Raw genomic sequence first — 6,000 nt, 5'->3', positions numbered from 1 at the left:
TCTGACTGTCTGTTTTGTGACCTCGGCAATCCTTTTGTGCGCTTGTATTGGGTTTCGGGGGGCGTTTCTCTTTTTGTGCTTGCAGGAATGCTCACACAAGAGCAGGAAGCCGCGATGGCCACAGCAGCACAAGTGAACCTGCTCACGAAGGTCACGGGGATGTGCGACTCCGTGATGCAGCACCTGGCCCACACGCCTGGCCAGCAGGAAACCCCACCGCGAGAGCCCCGACCACACTTGACTGTTCTAGTCTACACAGGGTACGATGACGTCAAATCCATGACATACTTCCTGAGCGAGCTGCAGACGTACCACCTAGCCTCCGGTGCCTCGGAAGCCTTCATCGGGGACCGGATTGTTCCGCTGGCGTTGCAAGCCAGTGCCAGGTGCTGGTTGGGGTCGCAGGCCCCCTTTACCAGCCTGGCAGACTTCCAGACAAGGCTTCGAGAAGAGTTCCTGCCTGCGGGCTATGCAACGCAGATTCTTTGAGAGCTCGAGGCAAAGATGCAGCACCCGGACGAAAGACTGGTCCGGTATGTTCGGGTCATGCAAGAGCTCTTCAAGAGGGCAGACCCGAAGTCACCGAAGTTGGACAGAGTAGCTCAAGTCAAAAGACAGTGTCACCCGAGGTACCACGTCTACCTCATCAACCGCACCTTTGAGACCCTTGAAGGGCTTGCCCGACGCGCCCGCCTCATCGTGGAAGCTCTTCATGATGAGCGGAACTACGTGCCGCCGCCACCAGCCAAGTACTCGCTCAAACCGGCATGCACATGGCAGGACCCCGAGGCCTCCACGCAAGTGGACTCTCCGAACGAGACCTCCCTTCCCCACCACGTCAACCAGGAGAGTTTGCGTGGCATGCATGGTGATCTTTCATGCGGAATAAGCATATGTTGGCCTAACTCTCCTCGAGAGGTCCCCGGAGGTCACAGCGGGGCCCGTGAGGGTTTCGGGCGGGGGGCGCCACGACAGGTGGGAGGTCGTGTGCCGTGCTTTATCGTAAGCTGGCGCCCAACGGATATCACCACCCAAGCGAACCATCTTCATCAGTCTGCTCCTGCAAGTGCTGGCAAAAACTGGCATGGTGCAGTCGCAAACCCGCAGCCCAGCAGCATTGACACGCGCCGCAGCGGAACAAGCCCTCCCCACAACAGCCAGTCGCAAGCCTGGTGGAGGCCCTCCCATAGTGGTTCTTTACCCGATCACTGGAGGGCGTCCGACGGGCACCTCGGTGCGGGTGGCCTAAGCAGGCAACTGTCGTCGGACTGTTGCTACGAGTGCGAGCAGCCCAGCCATCACCGAAACCAGTGTCCAAGACCTCTGGACACCACAAACAAGAGGTGGCACGAGACGGCGGCAAAGGGCCGGAACCAGAACAACCAGGGAAACTACTACGGCCGGTGACACTAAAACCAGACAGCCACTCGCCGACGGCCGTTAGCAGTCCCTGGGAGCAGTGAGGCCGCGGCACAGATCCCATCGGTATGTCGAATCCAGCCCGAGCCTAACATCATTGAAGTGCGCATGACAATTTCACTGCTCGATTCTCCCATTGCCGCACTTTTGGATTCTGGGGCCGCTATCTCACTCATAGGGGATTTCGTTTTCGAACTCTGCAAAGCAAAAAAAGATAAGCCTCCGGGAGTGCGAAACACGTTTGCAGCTAGCTTCTGGTACAGCGATAACAGCTGGAGGAGCTGTGAGGCTGCAGATTCGGTTTAATGGAAAGAAGCGGCTCCAGCGATTTCTTTATATGCCAACACTCGTGGTACCTGTGATCTTGGGCTGAGATTTCATTACAGGCGAAACCATGAAATTCGACTTTTCTGGTGGCGGATACCGGCTGGGACAAGAACCGTAGCTGACTCCGTTTACCAGACGGGAGGACTGCATCCGTAACCTGCCCACTGCAGCCCACTTCACCGTGGTGCTGGATGTCTTGCCTGCCGGCGTTCGAGAATCGTTGCGAAAGTGCCCCGCAAGCAGCCAGCAGAAGCAGTAGCTGCAATCCGTCCTGCATTTTTTCTCCGATGTTCACGGAAACACCTGGAAAAACTGACATACTGCTGCGCTGCATTGAAACCGGTAACGCACCCCTTCTGACGTGCAACCCTCGACCGATCAGCGTCCACAAAAGGGCACTCCTAGATGCGGAAATGATCGACACCGGTTCAGTATGTGAGTCGAAGAGCCCCTGGGCGTTCCCCGTTGTTCTCGCTCCGAAAAAAGACAGAACAACCAGGCTCTTTGTGGATTTCAGGCGGCTCAACGATGTGTCCATATGAGACAGCTACCCTTTCCCTAGCATTTCCTCCGTGATGTACGCGCTCGGTAATGCGACCGTGTTTACAATGCTGGATTGCAGTCGCGGGTTTCTTCAGATCAAGATTCACCCATCAGACGTTCCAAAAACTGCTTTCATCTGCCACAGAGAGTAGTTTGAGTTGACCCAACTGTCGTTTTGCTTGTCTAACTCTCCACCCAGTTTTTAATGCCTGATGGATGTTGTACTTGGGAACTCGAAGTACGAATTTGCCATGGCATACATGGACGACGTGGTTGTTTTATTGAGAACTATAGAGGAGCATGTCGAGCACCTTTGCATTTTACTTGAGCGAATGCGTAATGCTCGTCTGACAATTCATCTCGGAAAGGTTCAGTTGGCCGCGCCGAAGATTAACCTTCTTGGATTCGTTGTGGATAACGGCACGCTCTGCCCCAACGAAGATAAGTTGCGCGTGCTAATGGAATACCCAAGCCCAAATGACGTAAAGAGCTTACGAAGATACCTTGGAATGATTGCATTCTACCGGTATTTTATTCCACACTGTTCCGAGATATCCCAACTGCTCAATCACCTTTTAATAAAAGGCATCAAGTTGTGTTGGGCCGAACAACAACAATGCGCATTCGCAGCCCTTTCAAAAGCCGTGTCTGCCAATGCTTGTTTACAGCTCCCAGACTTGAACAAGCCATTCCTTCTGCAGAAAGATGCAAGCGACTGTGGCCTGGGTGTTGTCTTGCTGCAGGAGTATGGCGGTGTGCTTCGGCCAGTTGCTTTCACGAGTCGCACGCTAACTCCAGCCGAGCGCAACTACAGTGTCGCAGAACGTGAATGTCTCGCCAATATTCATGCTTTGAAGCGCTTCGATATGTACCTAGATGGCACAACGTCGCAGATTCAATCTGATCACTGAGCGCTATCATGGCTAAGGGAACTTAAGATTCCAGCTGGACATCTTGCTCGTTGGGCGCTTACGCTACAACAGTGCGACTACTCCGTAGTGTACCGCCCGGGGTCAACCAACAAAGTTGCTGATGCGCTCTCTCGTGCTCCACTTCCCGAGAAACACTCGCAGGATACCCATGGCTTGGTGACCATCGCGGCCACGGCACAAGGATCCCCAGATTCACGGTGGGGTACATTGGTAAGCCGCGAGGAGCTTCGCAAGGCGCCGCTGGATGACGAACTCTGCCAACGCGTGCCCGCTTGGCTGGCGGCAAGAGATCCAGTCGACTGCCCAAGTGACAAGGAGTTTGACTTCTACTTGATGAGTGACGACGGCCTCCTGCTGTGCCACCTCCCCCAGGCGAATGACGATCCGGATGGCTTGGCGTCCCGGACCGTGATACCTCGCAAGCTGCGTAAGCTTTTCATCCGATACCTGTATAACTCTGCCTTGGCAGGACACGGTAGTGGGAGCAAGACTTACGAAAAGTTATCCCAAATTGCTACCTGGCCAGGCATGAGGCAGGATGTGCTCCGATACGCTTGCAGCTGCTCGGTGTGCACGAAGGCAAAACCACGTGGTGGTCAGCCCCCCGGTCTCACGCAACTGATCGTGAGCCAGAGCCCTTGGCAGATTTGTTGCTGTGACGTCATGGGCCCCTTCCCACGTAGTACCCGCGGCAATCAGTACTTGTTCGTGGTAACCGACCACTTCACGAAGTGGGTTGAGTTATTTCCTTTGCGGAAGCTAGATTCGCAAACAATCTGAGAGTGTCTACTTGAAACATTCGCTAGGTTTGGCTTTCCTGCACAGCTTGTAAGCGATAATGCCTCTTATCTCACGAGTAAGGTGTTCATGGACGCATGCGCAGTGCTGGGAATTAAGCACAAAAGAACTTCTCCATACCACCCACAAGCAAACATCACGGAAAGGGTAAATTGGAACCTTAAGATGATGCTAGTGGCCTACACTGAGCGCCACAAGGACTGAGACGCGAAACTGCCCGAGTTGGCATTCGCAACCCGTACGACCACTAATCGGTCAACGGGTCTCACTCCTGCCCAATTGAATTTCGGCAAGGAGCTCGCGTTCCCACTTTTTAACAGTCTCCTTTCTACAGAGTCTGGGGGAAGGCTTCGCCCCGATGTGAAGTTCACAGAGGACCTGCGATAGCATTTCTCCGATAACCTTCGAGAGGCCCGAGAGAATCTCGACGTCGCCCGAGTACAGCAGGCAGAAAAGTACAACCACGGGCGACGTGACTTGCAGTTCGAGGTGGGAGATTTTGTACTCTGGCGTACTCGCCCACTGAGTGACGCCGCTCGAGGCTTCGCAGCTTGCCTTGCTAACAGGTGGGAAGGTCCCTTCTGCATGCATGAAAAGTGCTCACCACCCGCTTACAAACTAGTTCTTTGTGAGTCTAGAGAGGAAACCGGACCTATACATGTCACCGACCTTAAACGATTTTTTCAAGCAAAGACGAAGATTCCTCGCAGGACCAGAACGACACTGACGGCAGTCCCGTTCCGGAAACCCCCTTGTCTCCACCAAGGCGGCGTTATAACCTGCGACGTCGGTGACACCAAAGAGAGAGGAACCATTTTTTTTTGTCTCCTGGGCTGTGCCTTTTTTGCATTTTGGGGGTAGTTTTCTACTTCCATGGATCTGCCCCCTTTTCAAGAGAGGGGGGAGAAGATTGTGTACCCACCTCGGATCCATTATTTCAAACTTTCTAGAAGGGGTGCGAAGATAACGTCAGGCTCAACTCTCAACTGAGCCCCATGTCGTCTGCTTTTTTGTTTTTCTTTGAAGATGACTCGTGGTCAACACCATCACCACACCCGCCATCGGAACGACACGGCAGCTGGGCTCGTGGTGGAGCGAGCCACCAAGGTCATTGGCGCGTCAGGGGCGGCCCAGGGAGCCATGGACCGCTGCCACTCCCAACAGGACTGAGTGGCAGCTAGCTCGGATCAAGGAGGACCACGAGGAGAGCAGCAGCTGCCTGCCGGAGACGATCCAGAGCATCAAGGTGGCCGCCAGCGGAACGCATCGTGCGCGACAGCCAACCCGGCGAGTGCAACCTCCAACAGGCCATCACGCTCGTCCAGCAGGCGCCGGCCGGACTTGCAACGTCAGTCCGCCCAGCAGCGCTATCCACCCCTTGATGCCCACAACAATGTCTCCGTCATCGACATGACGGTCCACTTGCTGCGCAAATATTGTTAAGCGCAAAAAACCGTCGCAGTATGCGACGTCATCGACGAATCTTTTGGCTGCCCAAGGCTAGCGAGGCGGGACTTTCCTATTTTGAATTACTTTTATGGCTTCCCAGCACGTTGAATTGAAACATAATCGGGAAATATGTTATTCTAAAGGCCAAATAACGCAATCCAAGTGTTTTTTCCCCGAGTGCAGAACCGCTTCACCTTCCCAAGGATGTGGTAATCACTGGGAGCTAACTTCAGACTGTAAGGTGCGCATGGCAAAAAATTCTCAGAGTATATTTCAGCCAGAGTTGCTGCTGTCAAATGGGCCCCGTGTGGCTGGGCACTGTCCAGAAAACATCCCAGGCTTCATTTTTGCGAACAGCATTTTGTATGGCATCAGTAATCTGTATAGTTCAGTAATACTGGGCACTAACTGCATTCATTTTCTAGAAAATCCACATGGGCAACAGGTTGCATGCCTTACAGGACGGTTCCCATCGCCTTGCTGGCAGAGGCAGTTGCGCTTTGCTTTTGTTGGGTGGCGGGGAGCCCTTGTG

The sequence above is a fragment of the Ixodes scapularis genome, unplaced genomic scaffold (assembly GCF_016920785.2).
Source record: "Ixodes scapularis isolate PalLabHiFi unplaced genomic scaffold, ASM1692078v2 PGA_scaffold0__279_contigs__length_252992795, whole genome shotgun sequence".
Lineage (NCBI taxonomy): Eukaryota > Metazoa > Arthropoda > Arachnida > Ixodida > Ixodidae > Ixodes > Ixodes scapularis.
This window is presented reverse-complemented; position numbering follows the sequence as displayed.